The 27,047-nt window shown below is 44.7% G+C and overlaps 1 protein-coding gene and 1 non-coding gene across 5 annotated transcripts in view; one reads left to right on the forward strand and one right to left on the reverse strand.

Annotated features, from left to right (window-relative positions):
* The window catches only part of LOC126163093 (NAD kinase-like), a 551,175-nt gene that overhangs the window by 290,540 nt on the left and 233,588 nt on the right, over positions 1-27,047 (forward strand). The window contains exon 1 of one of the 4 annotated variants that reach the window (XM_049920010.1): positions 24,046-24,146. The exons of the other annotated variants lie outside the window; for them this stretch is intronic. The gene's annotated coding sequence lies outside the window, so the exon portion shown is untranslated. Of the gene's footprint in view, positions 1-24,045; positions 24,147-27,047 lie in introns of those variants that run through there. 4 annotated transcript variants of the gene reach the window in all.
* On the reverse strand, positions 9,067-9,150 carry Trnap-ugg (transfer RNA proline (anticodon UGG)). Its single transcript has one exon. It is a non-coding gene; the product is annotated as a tRNA-Pro (tRNA).

Raw genomic sequence — 27,047 nt, forward strand, 5'->3', positions numbered from 1 at the left:
GATAAGCGGGACATCCTGCTTCGAGTCCCGGTGTGCACAGATTTTCATTGTCGTCATTCCACTTTAACAACTGACGGTTGCCCATAATCACAACGGCGAGTATATTTAATGTGTTTCTTTGATGGTGGAGCCAGCAGCTACAAGATTTATAACATAGAATCTTCCCTGCTTTTCGCGCTGACTTACGGCGCTCTAAGACCTCTATCCAGAAATAAAGACGCAATATCATAATTTCTGTCTTTCACAGCGTCGTTCTCATTTTCGGGTTTCTCAGGCGACGAGCGCCCATTCATCCCAGGTTTAGCAATTATTGTTGTCCGACATCGGTTGTCATTTCCTTCCTTTCGCCGCATAATCGTCTGCGGTAATATGAAAGGCAACATGCAGTGCTCCATCTTTCTGTGAACCGCGTTATTTTGTTCGGTGTGTTCTACATTTCTCAACTGTCTCAGCGTGAAAGTTAGGTGTTTCCGAAACGGAAATGGGTAGCCAGCGCGGCGTTTGACGAGTATCGCAAATCGGACGCAGGCGGCGACGTAACGCTTGGTAGGTTGTTCAGAATGGCTCTAAGCACTATGGGACTTAACATCTGAGGTCATCAGTCCCCTAGACTTAGAACTTCTTAATCCTAAGTAACCTAATGACATCACACACACCCATGTCCAAGACAGGGTTCGAACCTGCGACCGTAGCAGCAGCGCGGTTCCGGACTGAAGCGCCTAGAACCGGTCGGCCACAGCGGAGCCCATCTGGGACACAATGTAGGGTGACTTGCAAGCGGTGGGCCAAACTCCGACCCCTCCCTGTCTGTTGTCGGTGGCGACTGAGTGGTCACGGATCACAGTAGCGCCCCATCTCTTTCGAAGTCTCGTGCAACCTACCAAGCCGACAGCTGTGGCCGAGCGATTCTAGGCGCTTCAGTTCGGAACAGCGCTGCTGCTACGGACGCAGGTTCGAATCCTGCCTCGGACATGGGAATGTGTGATGTCCTTAGGTTGGTTAGGTTTAAGTAGTTCTAAGTCTGGGGGACTGATGACCTCAGATGTAAAATCCCAAAGTGCTCAAAGCCATTTGAATCAGATGGGCTCCATAAACGGAGTGGAAATTTTTAGCTGTGCCGTGTATGACGACCGAATGTCGCATATACGCTATGTCTCCGTAAGAGCGCGCAAAAATGTAATGTAACATAAAGAATGATCCACTGAACAATTTAAGGTAGGGAACCTGCGGTCGGAAAAGCCAGCTTAAGGAGAGCTTACCGCTTTGCCTAGCATTACAGTTTTCCAGCTAACATGCGTACAAGTTTACACGTACTGTACTGTTTATTCGCATGTACAAGTACTGGTTCAAATGTCTCTGAACACTATGGGACTTAACATCTGAGGTCATCAGTCCCCTAGAACTTAGAACGACTTAAATCTAACTAACCTAACGACATCACACACATCCATGCCCGAGGCAGGATCCGAACCTGCTACCGTAGCGGTCGCGTGGTTCTAGACTGAAGCGCCTAGAACAGCTAGGCCACAACGGCCTGCTGTACAAGTACTCCGCGAACAAAAATCACCCACGAGTCCGTGCAATGCTTGTGACTGACTCTGCACCAAGGGTCGGATTGTGTCAGTGGTTTGTCCATCAATGGATTGATCGACTATATTCCTCGAAATCATGCTGTTTACTGGCGAGGGCTCATTTGATCATGATGGCATTTTGAACAGCAGGAACAGCCTTGTATGGGATGAGGAAAACCCTCACGCTGCAGTAGAGTCACACGATCGAGCACGTTTTACTGTGAATATCTGGGCCGGCATTGTAGTCGACAATCTCATTGGGCCATATGTTCTACCTGGCCGTTTGAATGGAACATTGTTCTTGAGGTTCGTGCAAAGAGTTCCACTTGTATCGTTGGATAACGTACCCTTGGCTGCTCGTGAGAGGATGTGGATACAACATGACGGTACACCGCCTCACTTCAGTGTGGATGTCCACAACTATTTCAGTGGTGTAGTTCCTGGTCGCTGGATTCGAAGGGGAGGTCCTATTCCATAGTCCGCGAGGCCACCTGACCTGAATCGCCTTGGTTATTTCCTATGGAAATATCTAAAGTCACTTGCGTATGAGACCCCAGTGGGTGCGAAGAGGGAATTAGTTGCCAGAATTGTAGCTGCCTGTGGTGTGATTGCCGCGCAGGATTAGCCGAGTGGTCTGAGGTGCTGCAGTCACGGACTGTGCGGCTGGTCCCGGCGGAGGTTCGAGTCCTCCCTCGGGCATGTGTGTGTGTGTTTGTCCTTAGGATAATTTAGGTTAACTAGTGTGTAAGCTTAGGGACTGATGACCTTAGCAGTTAAGTCCCATAAGATTTCACACACATTTGAACATTTTTTGTGGTGTGATTGGAAACACACCAGGGATGTTCACTTGATGCGTCAGAAACTTGTTCGCCGACTTCAAGCTTGCACTGAGGTTGATGACCGTCAGTTTCAGCACATTTTGTTGGATACAGTGCGAATGATACGTTCATTGTGTCAATGACGGTATCTGCATTTAACTGTAACTAATGTAAATAAAGTTCACAGCAACGCGATTTTATTCTATTTTTGATTTATTCGTATTATCGATTTATTCGTATTATCTCCGTAAGCTGGCATCTTCGCCTCCATGTTCCCTACCTCGAATTATTCAGTGGAGCAGCCTCTACGTCCTATTAAATGTTTGCAAGCTCTTACGGAAACATCCTGTAGAGCGAGTACAGACACTATATCCGAGCAGTCTTACAGCCATCTTTAGTGTGAACACGAGTGGGCGTTGCGAATTAACCGACTTTGAACGTGGAATGAGTATCGGTGCAAGAGGCGTGAGACAAATTGTATCGGAGATTACACAAGCATTTGCGTTGCGGAGATCAGGGGTGGATATTATTACAATGGTTCAACACAGCAAACCGCCGCACGGGACGACTACAAGTGTGTGTTGAATGGACATCACATCACTTCCGCAGAGCCATTGGGGAGACCCTCTGTGGGTCAAATAACCTCTGATTTGAATGCGCGGCGTCAGGAACACATTTACACCAGCACTATATGGAGACACGCGAGTTACACCAGCTTCCGAGGTCCAAAATCACATCGAACGCTTTCCCATTACATTTGGTTTCCCAGTGTGCGGTTGACATCAGATGTGCTCTCTAGGAGAGGGGAGGGGTCACTGGAGTCACACATAAACCGTTGTGCCCGTGCAACGTTCCTCAAACAATTCTGCCTCAGTTCGGAAGCGGTGGGGAACGCATTGTCTTGCCGTCGCGTTGTCCAATTTGCATTGCGTCCTATCAGTCTAAGTCGAAACAAAACCCCAGGAGTACAGAACATACCGTTTGAACTACTGATAGCCTTGGGAGAGCCAGCCATGACAAAACACTTCCACCTGGTGGGCAAAATGTATGATACAGGCGAAATACTCTCAGACATCGAGAAGAATATAATACTTCCAATCCCAAAGAAAGCAGGTGCTGAGAGGTTTGAAAATTACCGAACCAGCCAATTAATAAGTCTCGGTTGCAAAATACTAACACGAATTCTCTACAGAAGAATGGAAAAACTGGTAGAAGCCGACCTCGGGGAAGATCGATTTGGATTCCGGAGACATGTAGGAACACGCGAGGCAATACTGACCCTATTTCTCATAGCAGATAGGTCAGGGAAAGATAAACCTACGTTTATAGCATTTATAGACTTTTGACAACGTTGTCTGGAATACTCCCTTTCAAATTCTAAAGGTGTCGTGGTTGAGAAGGGAGAGAGACAGGGTTGTAGCCTATCCCCGATATTATTCATTTTGTATATTGAGCAAACAGTAAAGGAAACAAAAGAAAAATTTGCAGTCGGAATTTAAGTCCACGGACAAGAAAAAGAAATAAAAACTTTGCTGAAATTGTCGGAGAGAGCAAAGGACTTGGAAGAACAGTTGAACTGAGTGGGCAGTGTCTTGAAAGGACGATATAAGATGAACATAAAAAAAACAAGGATAATAAAATGTAGTCGAATTAAATCAAGTGATGCTGAGGCAATTAGATTAGGAAATGAGATATTTAAAGTAATAGATGTGTTGTGTTATTTGAGGAGCAAAATAACTGAGATGGTCGAAGTAGGAACGATATAAAATGTAGACTGGCGATGGCAAGGAAACCGTTTCTGAGGAAGAGAAATTAGTTAACATCGAGTATAGATTTAAATGTCAGGAAGTTTTTTTCTGAAAGTATTTGTATGGAGTGGAACCACGTAGGGTAGTGAAACATGGACGATAAACAGAGTAGAAAAGAAGAGACTAGAAACTTCTGAATTGTGGTGCTACAGAAGATTGCTGAAGATTAGAAGGGTAAATCACGTACATACTGAGGAAGTACTGAACAGAACTGGGGAGAAGAAAATTTGTGGCCCAACTTGGCTAGAAGAGGGATCGGTTGGTGGGACACGTTCGGAGGCATCAAGGGATCACCTATTTACTATTGGAGTGTAGCGTGGGGGGTAAAAATCGTAGAGGGAGGCCAAGAGATGAATACATTAAGCAGGTTCTGAAGAATATAGGGTGCAGTAGTTATTCGGAGATGAAGAGACATGCACATGATAGAGTAGCGTGAAGAGCTGCATCAAACCAGTCTTTGGACTGAAGACCCATAACAACACAGCAGCCGAGGTGTTCTTCCTTCAGGCTTCGAGGATCCAGTGGCGGTTTTCTTGTGTCTTTGCTAATCTAGCTTTTCTACAGGGGTGTGGTGAGCAACGATACGTGTATGGGCTTGGGACGTCTATGTTCTATAGCTGGGAGGTTGCTCTGGAGGGTATGGCTGTTAACCGTATGTTACTGTGCAGCAGTGAACTGAATTTGCTTCACTGTGGGCCATTCTAGACAGTCGACGGCGAACTCCGTCAACAAAGTATTGCGCACGTTGGTGTCTCCTACCCCGAATCGAGGTACTCGCGGCACTTCCTTGACCCTGTGGCAGGTGAAAATCCCACTGCCTGCACAGCCTCGGAGACGGAGTTCCCCATGCGTTGATCACCCACGATCTTGCTCACGTCAGAGGTCCGATATGGGGTGGGGGGCGGATAGGGGGGGGGCTCACCTATCCTCCTCTCGGCTGTAAGGTCGACGTGCAACACAAGGTGTGTCGTCATCCCAGTCACATGACACTCCTGGTTATTCCACCCGCCGGGCCGACAGGAGAGCTCTTTGCTCAACGCAACGGCTACCTCTGGCTCGTTGGCTCCTGACTGCAAAGCCAGCTCAAGTTGTTGCCATTGCTTTTCCTTGAAAAGTGATTATGTGTAGTGATTATGAGGCCCAATGAACGTGACTATGCTCAGTCACACTTGCCTTTCTTGAAGCTGCCTCATTCTGTAATATCTACTGCAGTGCTATTCCACAAAATATCGTTTGACCTCTACAGGGATGATTCCAATGCGGCCAAGGCCACATAAGCAGTTTTTCCGGCGGGAAAAGAGCCGAAAAAAAAAACACAGCAGAAATAGGGCTGAAGCGTCTAAAGGTACGTTCACATGGACCACAGACGTTGCATGTTGCGGACAATATACCCCGACAGTGTTGTTCGCCAACACAAATTGCACCCACATGTACTCCAACATTACCGGCGACTATTTCCCGGCAGTGTTTGCGGCAATAAATTGTCGAGCCAGAACTGTTTGGAAGGGAGCACACTGCTGCCACAAAATGGTCGAATGCGAGCTAGTGGAAGACTATGCGACTCCATTGCTTTTACGTCACACAGGGAATCAAGTTTGAAAGAGCAAGAGAAATCGGATTTTGTGGGTGCGTTCTCTTTTGAGCAAGCAGAATGCTTCTGAAAATTTAACTAGCAGACTGATGCTGGGTACATATCTGTTCAAGAATTTACCGCTATGTCGAAGCACGATATGGAATATCTAGTACAAGCAATTTTTCCATGAATTGCTAAAACCGTTACAAATACAAATGAGTGCATACCAAATACAATCCGATTGGCTATCACCCTTCGTTTTTAGCTACTCATGATTCGTACAGAAGTACCTGTGTAAAGTTCACAATTCGTCAATAAGCCATTTGGTACCGGAAGAATGCAGTAGTAGAGGGACATGAGATTCCATTAAGAGCGTCTTGAAATAAGGAAACAATTTTTATTGGTGTTATATTTTAGTTATCGGCACAAGCCACTGTTTACCAAATCAATGCCTGCTTCAGGTACATGTGGAGCTAGTATGAAACTCATGGCATCAAATGTAAACCATGTGGATGAAGAACTACCTACACTTCCACTCTCCTATGCAACGTTTTCGCCTCGCGTAGCATAGGTCCGAAGACTTAGGAATTTGTTTTGCATGCTTCATGAAGCGTGAATCCGAGCTCATAGGCAACAAATTGCAAAATATTTTTATTGGTTCCGATCATTGTAGACATCAATTTCGATGTCCGATAACTCTGCTCATAGATGAGTCGCATCTATAAAATTCACAACTGTCCACTTGTCCATTGCAGTACACTACAAACAACTACAAACATTTGGCCATATGTGCGCAGGGAAACTTTCGAACAAAAGTGAAAAGATTATGTTTTCGCTCCTGTCAGATACGCGACTGCAGCGCTTTCGGTGATGGAAGTGGGAAATACCGTGAGAGGAAGATGGAAGCATTTACAGACAAGGACAGACAGAGACAGAGATTGGTCTATTGCAGAAATGTTGTAGGCAACGCTGTAGTGGCCAAGTATTGCCGTAAAATGTTGTTGTTGTGGTCTTCAGTCCTGAGACTGGTTTGATGCAGCTTTCCGTGCTACTCTATCCTGTGCAAGCTTCTTCATCTCCCAGTACCTACTGCACCCTACATCCTTCTGAATCTGCTTAGTGTATTCATCTCTTGGTCTCCCTCTACGATTTTTACCCTCCACGCTGCCCTCCAATACTAAATTGGTCATCCCTTGATGACTCACAACATGTCCTACCAACCGATCCCTTCTTCTGGTCAAGTTGTGCCACAAACTTCTCTTCTCCCCAATCCTATTCAATACTTCATTAGTTATGTGATCTAACCATCATAATTCTTCTGTAGCACCACATGTCGAAAGCTTCTATTCTCTTCTTGTCCAAACTATTTGTCGTCCATGTTTCACTTCCATACATGTCTACACTCCATACAAATACTTTCAGAAATGACTTCCTGACACTTAAATCTATACTCGATGTTAACAAATTTCTCTTCTTCAGAAACGCTTTCCTTGCCATTGCCAGTCTACATTTTATATCCTCTCTACTTCGACCATCATCAGTTATTTTGCTCCCCAAATAGCAAAACTCCTTTACTACTTCAAGTGTCTCATCTGCTAATTCCCTCAGCATCACCCGACTTAATTAGACTACATTCCATTATCCTCGTTTTGCTTTTGTTGATGTTCATCTTATATCCTCCCTTCAAGACACCATCCATTCCGTTCAATTGCTCTTCCAAGTCCTTTGCTGTCTCTGACAGAATTACAATGTCATCGGCGAACCTCAGTTTTTATTTCTTCTCCATGGATTTTAATACCTACTCCAAATTTTTCTTTTGTTTCCTTTACTGCTTGCTCAATATACAGATTGAATAACATCGGGGAGAGGCTACAACCCTGTCTTACTCTCTTCCCAACCACTGCTTCCCTTTCATGTCCCTCGACTCTTATAACTGCCATCTAGTTTCTGTACAAATTGTAAATAGCCTTTCGCTCCCTGTATTTTACCCCCTGCCACCTTTAGAATTTGAAAGAGAGTATTCCAGTCAACATTGTCAAAAGCTTTCTCTAAGTCTACAAATGCTAGAAACGTAGGTTTGCCTTTCCTTACTCTTTCTTCTAAGATAAGTCGTAAGGTCAGTATTGCCTCACGTGTTCCAGTGTTTCTACGAAATCCAAACTGATCTTCCCCGAGGTCGGCTTCTACTAGTTTTTCCATTCGTCTGTAAAGAATTCGTGTTAGTATTTTGCAGCTGTGGCTTATTAAACTGAATGTTCGGTAATTTTCACATCTGTCAACACCTGCTTTGTTTGGGATTGCCGTAAAATATGGAACATCTAAACGGAGCTTAAGTGAGGGCGGTGACACCGCTGGAATTCACGTGGCTGCTTCACTGGCGGGACGCGTCTTCGAGGTCGCATTGAGCGTAATCAACCCCGGCCTATTACTCGTATCCTCTCTGCTGGAATTCCACCATCCTGAGGATGCCAGGGCACAAGGGCAGTTTTTCACGAGTTGTTCTGTCCGTCGCGCGAACCCGACAAGTATATTTCAGTGCCGATGTGTAACATAGATCGTGTCGATAATGAACTGTTCAGTCTGGAGGTACAAAAATATACGTGTATATACGATGTAAGGTACCCATGCAATAAAAACAGGAGTGTTAAGACGAAGTCGTGTCAATACAACGCTATTGGGGGAGGGTGAGAGAAAATGGAAATGGTAGAAAGAAATTGACAGGTACGAAAACTTTTTTAAAGGTTTTTACTTCATACGTATTTACTAGCAAGTTCTTCATATTCCAGTTAGGAAAACCATTAAAGGTTTACTGCGTATAAGAGTTTCGTCGAGACACTCATTCATTACTAGGACTGAAATACTCACCAGAGCGGTTTCTGACCAATTTCCCACTTGTGGGCGCGCAGGATTAGCCGAGCGGTCTATCGCGCTGCAGTCATGGACTGTGCGGCTGGTCCCGGCGGAGGTTCGAGTCCTCCCTCGGGCATGGGTGTGTGTGTTCGTCCTTACGATGCTTTAGGTTAAGTAGTGTGTAAGCTTAGGGACTGATGACCATAGAAGTTAAGTCCCATAAGATTTCACACCCATTTGAACTTTTTTTTCCACTTGTGTTGCCGCTAGCTCAGCCTGCAAGACGTATTTGTCACGTATATAAATGTCCTCGAAGTTGCAACTGTCAACATTTCAAATGGTTCAAATGGCTCTGAGCACTATGGGACTTGACTGCTGAGGTCATCAGTCCCCTAGAACTTAGAACTACTCAAACCTAACTAACCTAAGGACATCACACACATCCATGCCCGAGGCAGGATTCGAACCTGCGACCGTAACGGTCGCGCGGTTCCAAACTGTAACGCCTAGAACCGCTCGGCCACCCAGGCCGGCTGTCAACAGTCCTCCAATAATTGCGCAGTACACCACATGCTCTTATTGTAATATCAGCAAACTCAACCCTTACATAACTTGATCGGTGCAAAATCCGCCATTTATGTGCGAAAAAATGGCAGATGCGCATTCAACAAAACGACTAGCTCTCGATAACTTGTAGTCGGAAAACAATTTTTTTGATGCCTCGAGTTTTTTTCTGGAAGAGGTTTGAAAACGTTGTCACATAGGGGGCAAATGCCGCGTCAATTACAATGTCAAATGGACAAGGTGAACAGGGATTGAGGCGTATTTAATGTGTCTGTATAAATTTTTGTCTCTAGATCAGCTGCTTTGAACAAATCTGAATCTCCTCCTTGGTCTTCCCCTCCGACATCAATGTATCTGAATTGCTGCCTGCCACAGCAAGTAGAACAATCGAAAACAATAATTCCTGATCACTCTAATTGTTTCAGAAGCGTCTGTTTTCACACGTAAGTTTTTTCGAGTGAATTAAAGGACATTCGACAAACTGAAAGTATATCGGGCTATTCCGTTAATACCTAATGTAGGAAAACGAACTTTCCTTATGTTGATATGTCACTTAGTATAGGATGGATTCAAAAATGGTTCAAATGGTTCTGAGCACTATGGGACTCAACTGCTGAGCTGATTAGTCCCCTAGAACTTAGAACTAGTTAAACCTAACTACCCTAAGGACATCACAAACATCCATGCCCGAGGCAGGATTCGAACCTGCGACCGTAGCGGTCTTGCGGTTCCAGACTGCAGCGCCTTTAACCGCACGGCCACTTCGACCGGCTAGGATGGATTCGCCATTCCCTCTGCCCTCTGCCCTCTGCCCTCTTCCCTCTTCGACGACGACGAGCTAGCAATAAACACAGTGCGAGAAATAAATTGCTATTCAACGAAACACTGTGCGCTGATATTGTCGAGAAATTACTTCTGCGGCGCGTGTACCTGGCCGTCTTCCTGCCACCGCCAGACAATTTTCCTGCTCTGTACGGCCGGAGCACTGCGGTTTTTCCAGCTCGAGTCCCGCTGCAAAACTCGCACGTGTTGCCGTAGCGTAAGATGGGAGCGGCCGGAGGCAAAATACTGGTGACGCGATGTCTCCCGACTTGTACCGATTCGGAATTAGGCAGTCGGACGCTGAAGAGAAAGTGCACAGATGGTACGACATAATCTAAGTGTACAGGTGATTTGAACATATTATGGAAGCGGCTGTCTTGCATGGTGGTGGTTCATGCCATGTAATTTATTTGCTGTCCTACACAGCAAACTAGATGTAAACAGAGTGAGTAGCTGTGGAATATTGCAGCATGCTGTTAATGCCGGACAGGGGTCAGCGAGGTCCATCCGTATCGCCGACATTACACAACATCCACGAGGAGTATACGTGCCCGGAATCCACGCTACGTAAACATCTGCCACGGAAGAGCTCAGATCCTGTCGTAGTGTATCCTGCATTTGCAGTGATGTAAACCACGTCTTAAAAACGCGTTCCTCGCATTTACAAACGGGCGTATGGTTAAATGTAGAGTCCCAAACTTGGTGTTGCTTCACAGATCCTGTATGGAATAAGCTATGCTAGTGACGGAAATAGCGTTTGGTGCGAGAGATATGCACGTGGACAAGTTACTGAGCTCCGGAATAGCGTGTATATCGGTATTTTTCAATGCGAGTTTAACCTGAGTGTTTAAACCGCTCAAAATACTTGGTTTCTGAAACAACCGATTTTCGGTCCTTTATTCCTATTATTTCCTGTAATAAACGTTGAACTCGAACAAAGATTGAAAAAATTTGACTACCTCAGTTTCAACAAGTATACCATTAAAATATTTAATTAAATAGTAAAATAAAAGAAAACTTATTCCGCCCACCATTCGCTATTTTCTCGAGAAGTGGTTGAAAACTACAAAAAATCACCAATATAGACCTGTTGATTCTAAATTTTTGAAGCTCTGCTGAAAAATCATGTTTTAATCGAGGATCATACCACTAGATAGGACTAACAATGGATATTGAACGTACACAGAGAAGGGCAGCACGAATGGTCACAAGTTTGTTTCATCCATTGGAGAGTGTCACAGAGATACTGAAGAAACTGAAATGGCAGTTGAATTGAAGACAGACGTAAATCATCCCGAGAAAGTCTATTAACGAAGTTTGGAGAATCTGCTTTAAATGATTACTCTAGGACAGGGCTTCCTAACCTTTCCAGCTGGTGGACCCCTTCTTCAGTCGAAAATCCATGGCGGACCCCTAGTCAGTCAAGAGCACAGTAACTTTAAATTTCAGAGCGACACCCATGGGAACTTCTTAATGCAAGTTCCACGTTCTCAATGACCCCCCCCCCCTCCCGAAGTATCAGTCTTTGGTTTACAGATGAATGAAAACAACTTGAAGGTCAAAAATCGACTTATGAAATAGGCAGTGCACTGACAAAGCAAGTTTAACGTTTAATGATGCCTGGGGTCGCATAGGTGCCAGCGTGCACTGTGATTGGTTGACAAAGCTCGCTCCGCGCATGCGTCAAAGGTTTAAGCGCATCTACCGCCGTGAGCCGGCGCACAAATGACCCCCGTATTGTTGCGTAACAGTCGATCAGAGAAGCCGCATTCTCCGGCACTAAACTGTGTATGCATTCTCACTTAGGAACCGCAAAGGCTGCTTGGGAATACGACCTGAAGTACGAAAAAAAATTGTGATGAATTTGATTTTCACATTTTTATTCAATAATTTTACTCATTATGTTACACGATTTGGTGAAGGGAGACCGCGGACCCCCGAGAAAGAGCCGGCGGACCCCTAAGGGGTCCGCGGACCACACGTTGGGAAGCCCTGCTCTAGGGTATGCCGCGCGGGATTAGCCGAGCGGTCTGAGGCGCTGCAGTCATGGACTGTGTGGCTGGTCCCGGCGGAGGTTCGAGTCCTCCCTCGGGCATGGGTGTGTGTGTTTGTCCTTAGGATAATTTAGGTTAACTAGTGTGTAAGCTTAGGGACTGATGACCTTAGCAGTTAAGTCCCATACGATTTCACACACATTTGAACATTTTTTGTAGGGGTATAATACAACCCCGAACACATCGCTCACACAGAGATCTTGAGGATAAGATTAGAATAATTACTGCACACACGGATGCATTCAAACTATCATTCTTCCTTCGCTCCATACGTGAATGGAACAGGAAGAAACCCTAATAACTGGTACAATGGGACATACCCTCTGCCATGCACCTCACGATAGTTTGCAGAGTATAGATGTAGATGTAGGCATTTGGGCATTACGAATAGTCAACGCTAAGGGGCGGAAACAGAGGTTGGAGAACTCTGTTTATCGTGTTAATTTATCCATTTTCAAAGGCTACAAGCAGATAAAGGCTTGTTTTAGAGGCACAAGCAGCTGATCAGCTGCTTTCTGTTTTTATTGTAAACTATGAATGACTTGGTAAGTTTTAAATTTTCTCCTTGTATGTTGTCCGAAGTTTGTTGTGGCTCCTCCCGTTCTTAATATTTTAAAGCAAACAGAGCAATGTACGTCATTGCTACCGCACTTCGTAAAATACTTCCACACTACTGCCATTCGGCAATTCAACTAATTTCCAACAACAACAGCGAGAAGTTATAGAGTAGGTAGGACTAGTCTCGCACATTACATGTACGTGCGTGCGATCCACTAGGCCACGCCACGTGGCAACGAGAACATTATTGTTTCAGGAATGCTGTTCCAACACTTCGCCCTGTGCTTGTTGCGGCCGGCCGATGTGGCCGTGCGGTTAAAGGCGCTTCAGTCTGGAACCGCGTGACCGCTACGGTCGCAGGTTCGAATCCTGCCTTGGGCATGGATGTGTGTGATGTCTTTAGGTTAGTTAGGTTTAATTAGTTCTAAGTTCTAGGCGACTGATGACCTCAGAAGTTAAGTCGCATAGTGCTCAGAGCCATTTGAACCATTTGTGCTTGTTGCTCGTTTCTATCGGCATTGTTACAATAGCACTGATCGCTTTTCCCATTTTCTATAATAGCGCAGTATTTCAAAGCAATGGAAACTGGAATTCTGCTAATAAAAAGTAATCGTCTGAACAAAAGTTTATTCAAAAACCAAAGCTTTTAGCACTGCTGCTATGGCTAATTGATATTTCGATCCTTTACCCAGTTATTAATAAAAAATAAGGGACACCCATAATAACAGAGGCCACACAAATACCCAAAAATTTCGGTTATTCAGAACTAAAATACTGGTATCGGTTTCAACCGGTCGGCTATTCCCATCCCTACTCTGGACTTTGTGATACATACCTGAAAGTTGTGGCTCTATGATTCCACTGAACGATGTGACGTAGCACAAAATGGTTGAGATGGCTCCGAGCACTATGGGACTTGACTTCTGAGGTCATCAGTCCCCTAGAACTTAGAACTACGTAAACCTAACTAACCTAAGGACATTACACACAGCCATGCCCGAGGCAGGACTCTAACCTGCGACCGTAGCAGTCGCGCGGTTCCAGACTGTAGCGCCTAGAACCGCTCGGCCTCCCCGGCCGGCTGATTAGCTCATTGGGCTTCCTTTGACAGCGAACGGCCGATTTCCTTCCCCATCCTTGACACAATTCGAGTAGTGCTCCGTCTCTACTAACCTCAATGTCGATGGGAGGTTAAGCGCACACTTCCTTCATTCCCCCGTTCTATGACTCCCCAGTCGCTCCTACGATTTTCTTGTCGCTTACTGCTTCCTTCATCTTCAGCAATGATTTTCATATAGAAAAAATGACGCAATGCTCGGTGATTCTGACTCTACGATGAACTGATAGGTATCAGTCAGTTCAGAGGTTCGAAGAAGGCGAGGGCGTAGCAGCCCTAGTAAAAAATGCGGTGTTTGAACCAGCATTTGGGTTGACGGCAGCTTTAATACCTGACACGCGTTATCTGGCCAGACAGGTGTAAGATTCAGACCGTGAATGAATCCGCGCACCGTTAACATAATAGCTGTCGCTTTATGTTCTGTCATTTAAGTAAACGATTTGATGCATTTATCAAATCTACATCTACATCCATACTCCGCAAGCCACCTGACGGTGTGTGGCGGAGGGTACCCCGAGTACCTCTATCGGTTCTCCCTTCTATTCCAGTCTCGTATTGTTCGTGGAAAGAAGGATTGTCGGTATGCTTCTGTGTGGGCTCTGATCTCTCTAATACCGGAGCAAAGAAAGAGAGAGAGAGAGAGGGAGGGAGGGAGGGAGGGGGTGAGGGAGGGAGGGAGGGATGTGATTTTCACATTATCGCGCACAGTGGCGATTAATGCATCTCGGTGGAATTTGAGCCCCTTTGCACGCGGTGCGTAGAGTTAATTTCTAAGCGTATCCTTTGTGTGTAAATCTTTTTTTATTATTATTATTTCGTGTAGTGCAATTGACGTCGTTAGGACCAATGAATATATTTCAACTTTACGTTGACTTTGTACTGCTACGTGTGCCCTATCACTTCTTTAGTTGTTTAATAGCCTGTAGGTTCGTCTCTATTGAGACAGAATAGGGCATATGAAGGTTAATACTTCTGGTTAAAATCCTTGTGTGAAGTCCTCGTAATTTAGTTGCCGATTTTCTGCTTTCCGTAGAAAACTAACGGTAATACTTAACAAGGTGCTCCAATGGAGGTATAATAAGGGGAGCTGTCATGACGTCACATAATTGAAACCAGCGTCCTCCATATTAGATTCTCCCAAACATTAGTTACTAGTGGAAGTGTTTCGATCAGAAATGGCAACTTGCTTCATTTACATGTGTACTGATCGGTCTGATTATAATCTAAAGCGTAAAGGAATCACATTTCATTCGTAGTGGTTTCTTTCAAGAGATATTTTCCTTAATGCCGATGAATTTTGGTTGCACCTTTTACTTTCACTGTAATTGTTTTTTTTTCTGTCATTCGACTTCAGATTTCCTATCAGTCCCACTCGAAAATCTCTGACTGAACGCTGTGAGAAGCAAAGATTGGAAACCGACCAAAAGTAGCAAAATATCTTGTCATTTTTGGTAACAGGGCTTAGAACGAACATTACTTTTGTCACTCGATATTAACGAAAACTCTAGATTTGGAAAGCTGCCTCTTGACATCACATATTTCTCGTCTTGCGTATTCGAAACATAACAAAAACAAAGTTACGTTAACGCGGCTAAGTGCGCCGTGTTACTGGATCAAATTTGTATTTAAGGGCCGGCCGGTGTAGCCGAGCGGTTCTAGGCGCTTCAATCTCGAACCGCGCGATCGCTACGGTCGCAGGTTCGAATCCTACCTCGGGCATTGATGTGTGTGATGTCCTTAGGTTAGTTAGGTGTAAGTAGTTCTAAGTTCTAGGGGACTGATGACCTCAGATGTTAAGTCCCATAGTGCTCAGAGCCATTTGATCCATTTTTGTATGTAAGGCGAGAAAAACTTAAATGCCTTCCCGATACTGCGTCACTGACGAAAGCACTGTAACATTTACATTTAAAACAACTGTAGCGTGCAAATGACAGAAAGTAAGAACAAGAAGAAGCAGCTATGGTAAACAGTAGCATGCCAATGTTTTGGGGCCACTACCATGGCGGCGCCGGCTTCAAAGCTACGTGCTGCCAAAATGTGTAGCGCCGATTTCCCTTATTACACCTCCATGGGTGTTCCCAAATTCACTGAATGCATGGTTTGTGCGCTGTCACTCTTTTCAAAAATGTCAGGTACTGTTACGGTAACATATCTCGGCGAACTATTTGAAAACAGAGATATTACTTTCCGTACTTTTTTCAGTGTAAGAATTAATTGCTTAAACTTTCTCGAAGACATTATTGAAAAAAAAAAGCTGCTTCGCATGTACTTCAGAATGTATGTGTAACTAACACGACTGTTATTTTTCATTTTTACGATCACTTTAACTTGGTTTTTGTACCATTAAGTAATACAAAGTGGTGCCATGTATTAAAGATTCAGTAGTAGTATATGTGATGACTTGATCGTGGTCAGAATGAGAAATGACTACAGCGTTAGAAATATTCGGTACATTTTTGATAACTCATTTTGCTTCATTGCGCAGTTGTAATGACCGCAACTTCGAGTTTCTCCTTGCGGTGGACGTCAGCAGGTGAAATTCGAACCCTGTGGCGTGATGGCGTGCCGCGCGAAGAACAGCCGTCAGTGCTCGCCCAATCTCAGCGACGTTCGTGCAGCAAAAGAAAACAGCAAAAAAACACTCGGTAGCTTTACTTTAACAAGTATGACTGTGAAAAATTATTAACCTCAGTATACAACATATATCGTGTAGGCGGCAAATCTTTCATTGGTCCAGCACAAAAGTCTGTACCATTATGAGATGGGTGTGCGTATGGTGTGTCGTATGATGAAGAAGGGTGCCGACATACAGCCTACTGCTCCGTAATAGCAGCAACGGAGCCACTGGCCTCGAAGTCGCTGTCCAACGGATGTAACACCACGGGTAGTGAGTGCCAGGAGCAAATTGAGACGCGTATAGCGCGACGCAGCGCAGCGCGCGTTTTTGTAACATCAGAGGTTCAAATGGGACCGCGCAAATAGCGACGCGACTGGGACGCGACACGCGCCTGCGCCAGGTCGCGCGGCGTTGTGGTTGAGGCAGTTTCTCGCGTCGCGCTTGCCTCTCTAGCGCCGTGGGAAATCTGAGGCGGGGAGCGGAAAAATAGCCCGGCCATATGCTCACATCGGAACGGCACATATGAGCAGTGGTAGTATTGCCCGCTCATACAATAAATTTTTTCTCACTATGTACTAAATTTTATTGCCTTTGGGTAGTGTTTTGTTTTTTGCCATATAAACGCTCCAGCTTTCTTCGTTAGTACATTATACTTTTCTGTTATAACTCAACTGCTCTAGTCGGGTCCCGGAGAACCCCAGACGATAGAATACAATACATAGTACGTGAACGGAACAACAGATGGCACCTGTGTTCTTGGTAATCCTCAGTGAAGTGCTCCCTTTTAACGCGGAGTGTTGAATGCGGTGTTATTGTGTGAGATAAAGAAAAAGAGGTCTCAGAATACCCCACCAGAGTATTAACGTAAGTTGTTTTTGACTATCTCACTTAGTGTTTTACGCGACTGAAAACAGCACACTTTCCATGATAACGTTAATTGTTAAGATTATGTGAGTATGAGTGCATTATTTTTCAGAATGGCATCATCGAAGTCATTAACAGATGACGAGTTGGAAAGAATAGTGAATGATCCTGCGTTTTTGCAATCTGATGAGGAAACCACAGCGGATGAGGATGAATTTATACTAAGTAATCGTGATTCCACCTCTGAAGCTACATCAGCAAGTAGTTGTGAAGAATCAGATGAAGAGGCGTGTATTAGACCTTCCGCTGACAAATAGTTTTTTGGAAAAAAGCAGTGCTACAAGTGGTCAAAAGAAGTTCCTCCTACAACTCGTACCCGTGCTCACAGTATAGTCAGTCATCTTCCAGGTGGTAAACGTGAAGCAAAAACGATTGATTCAACTGACATATTATCTGCTTGGGAACGGTTCATTAGTGAAGATTTATTGCAACTAATACCAATACAAATGTCAAGATACATGACATGTCAAACAAATACAGAGCTCCTAAGCCAGAGTTCATAAAGCCGCTAGACATAATAGAACTGAGAGCATTTCTGGGTCTGCTTTATTTATCTGGAGTAATGAAATCCAATCACGAAAATGTTGTTGGACTTTTTGCTAATGATGGAACTGGTCGTGATGTGTTTCGAGCCACTATGAGCGTTCAGAGATTTTTATTCATTTTGTCTGGTTTGCGATTCGATTGTGCTGCTACAAGAGATGCTATGAAGGCTGATGACAGACTTGCAGCTATTAGAGATATGTGGGAACTCTTTATAGACAAATGTCAACAGTATTATACTCCAGAAGCGTACGTGACAATCCATGAAATGTTAGTACCCTTTCGTGGTAGGTGCAGATTTCGCACGTACATGCCCAAGAAGCCAGCCAAATACGGCCTCAAAGTTATGTGCCTTTGTGACTCACGAACATTCTATTTATGCAATGCATTTGTTTACACAGTGAAAGGGACAAATAAAAGTACATTATCAATCCCAACACAGGATGTTTTGAAATTAATAACACCAATTGAGGGAAGCAATAGACATGTGACAGTAGACAACTGGTTCATGTCACTTGAACGCTGTGATCAACTAGAAGCCAAAAAGTTGACTGTCTTAGGCACTCTAAAGCAAAATAAACCGCAGATCCCAGAAGAATTCAAACCAAATAGAAAGCGCCCAGTAGAATCTGCATTATTTGGGCATTACGAAGGAAAGACAATTTGTTCTTATGTTCCTCGGAAAGGTCGAGCTGTTGTGTTGCTTTCATCTATGCATCACGATCAGAAAATTAGTACTCAACAGAGAAAACCCGAAATGATCATTGATTACAATGCCACAAAAGGAGGAGTGGACGCACTGGACCAAATGTGCGCCAACTATTCGTTATCACGGCGAACACGCAGATGGCCAATGTCTGTATTTTATGCCATTCTAATCATAGTAGGAGTCAATGCTGCTGTCTTGCTTCAGTGCACCAAACAACTTGATTAAACAAATGATTTAAAAAGAAGAGACTTGCTACAAAAGCTTGGAATGGATTTAGTAAAGCCCCATATACAACGTCGAGATGTCCGACCCCTTCCTCGTGAACTGGGAGACGTTGTTGTTAAACTTGGTGGTACTCACCTCAACATCTTCAGAGCCAGAACCCATGAGGGAAGCAAGATGCTACATGTGCGCTAGAAATGTGGACAAGAAAACCAAAATAAGTGTGTGAAAAATACTCAAAACATGTTTGCCTCAACCACAGATTTTCAGTGTGCCAAAATTGTAATCGTATCTCAAATATGTAAAAATGTTTATAATATTCAGTGATAAAAGTGCAATTCAAAATAAAATTTCATTAAATTACAGTTTCGTTTTTCTTATTGGGGTACTCAGAGACCCCACTAGAGTATTAGTGTATGAGCATTTCACTAGAGTAGTTATGGGTTATTTATATCTGTATAGTTTTTTGTTTTTCTTCTGTCAAGAAAAATGCACACTTCAGTTAACTGATGAGCCATTGGCCGCTCGAATTGTATCATATGCCTCTGCTATGTTTTCATATCGCAAGAAGAGACAGAGGTTAGTGAATAATGAAGCAAGGAATATTATAAAATCATGTGATTAAGAAGCAAGGCAGGAAAGTAAAACAAGGTTATCTTCTCGCTGCCTAGTATGCTGGCGTATCTGTACGATCTGTTAGAAAAATTTAGAAAGGGATAATCTCCACAGGTGTGATCCCTTTATGCTCCTGGTAAAAAGCGTCCAAGATCTAAAGTATAGAAGTCTCACTGTGATTACTTGGATATGGGTGTAATAATGTAATACGACACACTATACTACATGCATGTGAACATCACATTTCCACTCTCAAGCTAGAAACAGTGGAAAAGCAGTCACAAATAACAATGTTTGAATTGGTTCGCCGTGATGAGAAAAAGCATTTCAATTGTTGCATGCTCATTATCAGCATTAATAAACTAATTATACAACAGGCTACACGAATGAAGAAAATGATCGGTATTATCACGAAAGTAAGAATATCCTAAAAGAGTGTTAGGATTAGATATATTTAATTTGTTGAAATGTACTGCTGACAAAGGCAGATCTACTTTCATGACAATGGTTCTCGAACTCCCAACTCACGAGGCACACATGGCTAGCTTGTGCATTCCTGTCGCGCGCAGTATCCTCCGCTGCTGACAATACACTGACCATTGTGTTGTGCGATAGATCAATTGTTTATTTTTCTCGATAACAACTATTTTATTCGCGATCACACATGTTCTAGGAGCACAGGTAGAGTATCCCGTATGAAATCATGATAACGTGCTCCATTGAGCGTAGGTGGAAGAACAGGGGCCCAATCAAGACATCACCAACAATGCCTGCCCAAACGTTCACAGAAAATCTGTGTTGATGACGCGATTGCACAATTGCGTGCGGATTCTTGTCAGCCCACAAATGCTGATTGTGAAAATTTGGCAAGCCGTAGGTGAGTAACCAGTATCTGGCATGTGCCTATCATTCCGCCTGAAGGAACGCTCGTCATTATTTTAATACTGCTCAGATCAAGAGAACGAATAAAATCCTTTGGTAAGTTTCCATTCCAGTCGCTCAGTGTTAAAAATACGATGGGTTACGGGGATTCTACCAAAATTCCAACAGAATTGGCAATCTATTTTTGTGTGAGTAGTTAGCCTATTCTCATTCGAAGAAGCATCACCGTTTGTGAGTAACGGCCACATTTCGCTTGGTGACTGGTTTAATTGTACTTCGTTTGTCACAGTGTAATTTGCCAAACACATCTCACAGCAGCTATTGCGACAGAATTCTGAAACGGAGTGCCTCATTAAACAAGTAATTGGCAGTCACAGAGCTCAATAGCTTACGAAAAACCTCATAGTGTCGGTTTGCAGTAACATAAAAAAAGAAATTTCATGTTTACTTTCATACTAGGAAGCTCTTGTTTCGCTAGCTGTCGATAACTCTTAAAAAAATTAGTCATTGTAGTGAAATAAATAAAAAGGGAAGTATAAGTACTGATATATCGCCATAGATAAGAAGGTTCCGTGTGTTTAAGAATTGGCAAAACACTCTTCTTCTCCTCCTCCTCCTCCTTGTATGCTATCATTCGCCAAACTTTCGTTTCGATGTCTCGAGCGGTTTAGGAGATAAGAGAGATGTTGCGAGACTTTCATTCTCGCGGGCGTGAGATCGGAAGTGAGCGCCCTACATGGGATCCATTTTCTAGAGATCGGGAGCTATACGCGTCTCAATTTGCGCCTAGCTTAAAGATAGGGTGACCAGACGTCCGGATTAATCCGGACATGTCCTCCTTTTTAGCTCCTTGTCCAAGGTCCGGGCGGATTTTTACAGTGTCCGGCTTTTTCGCGAAGTTGAATGTAATACAGTTAAATTTACAATTCTTCCTGTTCTATTGCTCTTTCCTTAAATACTTTAACTATTGGCACAGCCTTCGTGATAAACACGCAAAAAGTCTGTTAGTAGGTGGCACCAGGATCGTCGATGTTATCGTTGATCTACCTATAAGCGATTGCAAATATCGATTATTTAAAATTTTAGTTCCGTATCTTCGCTTTGTATTGGCTTGGCTTCCTATAGTGCACGTGTGATACGTGAGTGTAATTTTTACCGAGTGAGTTACGTAAAATATTTGGCTATGCCTACACGAAAGTGTACATTTTCTGATGCACTTTCCTGCAAACACCGGCTTTCAAGAAAGGGAGAAATGAATTTGAAGCGGAATGTAAGATATGTGGAGCTGGAACGTACATCTCAGTGGCCAATAAAGGTAAGAAATAACTCGTCAGATTAACTGTCATGGTTTTATTTCATTGTTTCATAGTCATTCAATTTATTTGTATTCGGAAGGTTAAAGTGCAGTTTACATGTCGTCAGCTGCGGCTAGAATTGTAGATGTAGGTAGCGGTGCGTCGAATAAAGGGAGGTGAATGGTCTTACGTTTTTCGCTTTGTAAACAATTCTGTGTTGTTGACATAACAAAACAATCGATGCCACACTGTCACTACAACCAATGTTTTAAATCTAAAATAAAAGAAAAATATTATCTGGGAATCACCGCCTGACCACCAGTAACAATTAACTACTAGTTTCACCGGTAATTCCCGGCAGTCACGTCACTTGTCCGAAGCTGACGGGTGGTATCCTCATCTGCAGTTGACCCGTTTGATGTGTCCTCTTTTTTCTACCTTTGTCCTTTTTGAAGCTGTTTGTCCTCCTTTTGAAACAATTGCATCTGGTCACCCTACCTAAAGAGGTTTCAAAATTAGGTGTATCGTAGGAGATTGGCCTGGTGACCATTTTACAGCACCAACTCTCTTCCGTTTGACAGCCAAATACTGGCTATGAAATTTCTTCAATCACCGCGATTCGAACCAGCTACAGCTCCGGTCAGTCTAGCGTTAACACGCTGCACTAAGGAGACCGCCCCTCTACGTAAATATACAGGGTGTTACAAAAAGGTACGGCCAAACTTTAGGGGAACAATCCTCACACACAAAGAAAGAAAATATGTTATGTGGACATGTGTCCGGAAACGCTTACTTTCCATGTTAGAGCTCATTTTATTACTTCTCTTCAAATCACGTTAGTCATGGAATGGAAACACACAGCAACAGAACGTACTATCGTGACTTCAAACACTTTGTGACAGGAAATGATCAAAATGTCCTCCGTTAGCGAGGATACATGCATCCACCCTCCGTAGCATGGAATCCCTGATGCGCTGATGCAGCCCTGGAGAATGGCGTATTGCATCACAGCCGTCCACAATACGAGCACGAAGAGTCTCTACATTTGGTACCGGGGTTGCGTAGACAAGAGCTTTCAAATGCCCCCATAAATGAGGGTTCAGGTCAGGAGAGCGTGGAGGTCACGGAATTGGTCCGCCTCTACCAATCCATTGGTCACCGAATCTGTTGTTGAGAAGCGGTCGAACACTTCGACTGAAATGTGCAGGAGCTCCATCGTGCATGAACCACATGTTGTGTCGTACTTGTAAAGGCACATGTTGTAGGAGCACAGGTAGACTATCCCGTTTGAAATCATGATAACGTGCTCCATTGAGCGTAGGTGGAAGAACATGGGGCCCAATCAAGACATCACCAACAACGCCTGCCCAAACGTTCACAGAAAATCTGTGTTGACGACGCGATAGCACAATTGCGTGCGGATTCTCGTCAGCCCACACATGTTGATTGTGAATATTTACAATTTGATCACGTTGGAATGAAGCCTCATCCGTAAAGAGAACATTTGCACTGAAATGACGATTGACACATTGTGGGATGAACCATTCGCAGAAGTCTACCTGTGGAGGCCAATCAGCTGCTGATAGTGCCTGCACACGCTGTACATGGTACGGAAACAACTAGTTCTCCCGTAGCCCTCTCCATACAGTGACGTGGTCAACCTTACCTTGTACAGCAGCAACTTCTCTGACGCTGACATTAGGATTATCGTCAACTGCACGAAGAATTGCCTCGTCCATTGCAGGTGTCCTCGTCGTTCTAGGTCTTCCCCAGTCGCAAGTCATAGGCTGGAATGTTCCGTGCTCCCTAAGACGCCGATCAATTGCTTGGAACGTCTTCCTGTCGGGACACCTTCGTTCTGGAAGTCTGTCTCGATACAAACGTACCGCGCCACGGCTATAGCCCCGTGCTAATCCATACGTCAAATGGGCATCTGCCAACTCCGCATTTGTAAACATTGCACTGACTGCAAAACCACGTTCGTGATGAACACTAACCTGTTGATGCTACGTACTGATGAGCTTGATGCTAGCACTGTAGAGCAACGAGTCGCATGTCAACACAAGCACCGAAGTCAACATTATCTTCCTTCAATTGGGCCAACTGGCGGTGAATCGAGGAAGTACAGTACATACTGACGAAACTAAAATGAGCTCTAACACGGAAATTGAGCGTTTCCGGACACATGTCCACATAACATCTTTTCTTTATTTGTGTGTGAGGAATGTTTCCTGAAAGTTTGGCCGTACCTTTTTGTAACAACCTGTATATTTGAATTTGCATACATATACCAGTTTCTTTGACACTTCAGCGTAGTATTCGATTGCTTCTGTCGGTCTCTGTATCTAGCTTTGGGTGCGTGTTGTAGGAAGAGAGACTGGTTAGTGTGGAGGGCGTTTAGAGGACGGCCGTAACGTCAGGTGGGAACGCAGGCTATACTATAGAATGGTCGGTGGGAGCCGATGGCGGAAGCCGGGCAGCGGCTGTGGTGGCGGCGTGCTGTGTGTCGCTCGCCAGTAGCGGCTGCGGCCTCGGCGGCGGAACAGGCAGTCAGGCAGTGGGCGCCCCTTCCTTCCTGCGCAGGCGCGGCTTCTACTCCAACAGGTAGGACACGCCAGCCGCTCAGCTGCGAAAAATCACCGGCAGCTGCTGTGACCGAGGCTACTACATATCCATTACTGGACACTAAAATTGCTATACCACGAAGATGACGTGCTGCAGACGCGAAATTTAAAAAATGGTTGAAATGGCTCTGAGCACTATGCGACTTAACTTCTGAAATCATCAGTCTCCTAGAACTTAGAACTAATTAAACCTAACTAACCTAAAGACATCACACACATCAATGCCCGAGGCAGGATTCGAATCTGCGACCGTAGCGGTCGTTCGGTTCCAGACTGTAGCGCATAGAAGCGCACGGCCACTCCGGCCGGCATGCGAAATTTAACCGACAGGAAGAAGATGCTGTGATATGCAAATGATCAGCTTTTCAGAGCATTCACACAAGGTTGGCGCCGGTGGCGACACCTGCGAAGTGCTGATATGAGGAACGTTTCCAACCGATTTCTCATACACGAACAGCAGTTGACCGGCGTTGCTCGTGAAACGTTGTCATGCGTCGTGTAAGGAGGAGAAATGCGTACCATCACGTTTCCGACTTTGATAAAGGTCGGATTGTAGCCTGTCACAATTGCGGTTCATCGTATCGCGGCATTGCTGCCCGCGTTGGTCGAGATCCAATGACTGTTAGCAGAATATGGAATCGGTGGGTTCAGTAGGACAATACAGAACGCCGTGCTGGATCCCAGCGGCCTCGTATCACTAGCAGTCGAGATGACAAACATCCGCATGGCTGTAACGGATCGTGCAGCCACGTCTCGATCCCTGAGTCAACAGATGGGGACGTTTGTAAGACAACAACCATCTGCACGAACAGTTCGACGACGTTTGCAGCGGCATGGACTATCAACTCGGAGACCATGGCTGCGGTTACCCCTGACGCTGCATCACAGACAGGAGCGCCTGCGATGGTGTACTCAACGACGAACCTCGGTGCACGATGGCAAAACGTCATTCTTTCGGATGAATCCAGGTTCTGTTTACAGCATGATGATGGTCACATCCGAGTTGGGCGACATCGCGGTGAACGCACATTGGAAGCGTGTATTCGTCATCGCCATACTGGCGTATCACCCGGCGTGATGGTATGGGGTGCCATTGGTTACACGTCTCGGTCACCTCTTGTTCGCATTGACGACACTTTGAACAATGGACGTTACATTTCAGATGTGTTACGACCCGTGGCTCTACCCTTCATTCGATCCCTGCGAAACCCTACATTTCAGCAGGATAATGCACGACCGCATGTTGCAGGTCCTGTACGGGCCTTTCTGGATACAGAAAATGTTCGACTGCTGTCCTGGCCAGCGCATTCTCCAGATCTCTCACTAAATGAAAACGTCTGGTCAATGGTGGCCGAGCAAGTGTCTCGTCACAATACGCCAGTCACTACTCTTGATGAACTGTGGTATCGTGTTGAAGCTGCATGGGGGCAGCTGTATCTGTACACGCCATTCCAGCTCTGTTTGATTCCATGCCCAGGCGTATCAAGGCCGTTATTACGTCCAGAGGTGGTTGTTCTGGGTACTGATATCTCTGGATCTATGCACCCAAATTGCGTGAAAATGTGATGACATGTCAGTTCTAGTATATTTGTCCAATGAATACCCGTTTATCGTCTGCATTTCTTCTTGGCGTAGCAATTTTAATGGCCAGTAGTGTATTAACCCAGTTTCTGCTCGAGTTAATTTTCACTTCTGAACTTCACAATTCAGATATTTATTTGTTCATTATCATTAATGAAATGTACTACAACAAGCTAAACAGAAAGTAATTAATAATTTAAGCAATAGAGGGTGTAACGTATATTTCACGTTAGGCAGATAATACATTTTATTTGGGCCTTTGTCCCGCTCCAACGCGGGGCGGCCGTGTTATTACGGATTTGGCAGTGTTAGTTGCAGAGGGTGGCCGGATGCCCTTCCTGCCGCCACCCTGAAACCCTCCCCCCCTCCCCCCGGAACGTAAGTAGTGTACCCCAGCTGTCTGCTTATTATTATGAAATAGTGCGAACTTTTTCAGATGTCTGTGAGTCGTGTAACTGACGCTAAACATGGGGACGAGTCCGGTATTCACCTAGCGGGATGTGGAAAACCACATCCAGGCTGCCTGGCACACCGGCCCTCGTCCTTAATCCATCGGGCGGATTCGATCCGGAGCCGGTGCGCCTACCCGAGTCCAGGAAGCAGAGCGTTAGCGCTCGCTGCTACCCTGGCGGGTACATTTTTAAGTGAAATACATGACAATAAATAAAATAAAGCAGCGTATGTCATTTACATTCCATTTAGTCAACAGCATTTACTTTCTGTAATGCGGTACAAGACACTTTATGCACAAACCAACATCACATTTCCAGCACGTTGTTCTGAGTCCCTTTGCAGATTTCTGCAGCGCAGAGTCGTCGTTTTTTCTGTAGCACCATAGCTACCAGATGATTTTTTTAAATCGTATCTGATGTCATGCAGCACTCTACCTTGATATAGATTACCTGCAGGGCGACCAGGACCTCTAGGGATTGTGGCATTGGAAGTCAGGTAACATTCCACAATTTAGCTCCAAAATTGCAGTTGTGGCATATTCATACCTGTATTTCTGTAGAGAAGCCACGCATTGGGTACACACACACACACACACACACACACACACACACACACACATCGAGCAGCCACGTAAAAATTGGCCACCACTATTTCTTTCCTCGGCTGCTCACTCTACACAACGCTATATTTTCATACATTCGGTCAGTCCCCCCCCCCCCCCCCGCCCCCCCCCCAAATTTTTGTTGTATTCTCCAATAACATATGGTCGCAGAAAAACTATTCTTTTCGTCGTTTGTCTTGACTATCGGCTCACAGCGCTCACTGAATTGATCCCATGGCTGGTTGA

Source organism: Schistocerca cancellata, chromosome 2 (assembly GCF_023864275.1).
Source record: "Schistocerca cancellata isolate TAMUIC-IGC-003103 chromosome 2, iqSchCanc2.1, whole genome shotgun sequence".
NCBI lineage: Eukaryota > Metazoa > Arthropoda > Insecta > Orthoptera > Acrididae > Schistocerca > Schistocerca cancellata.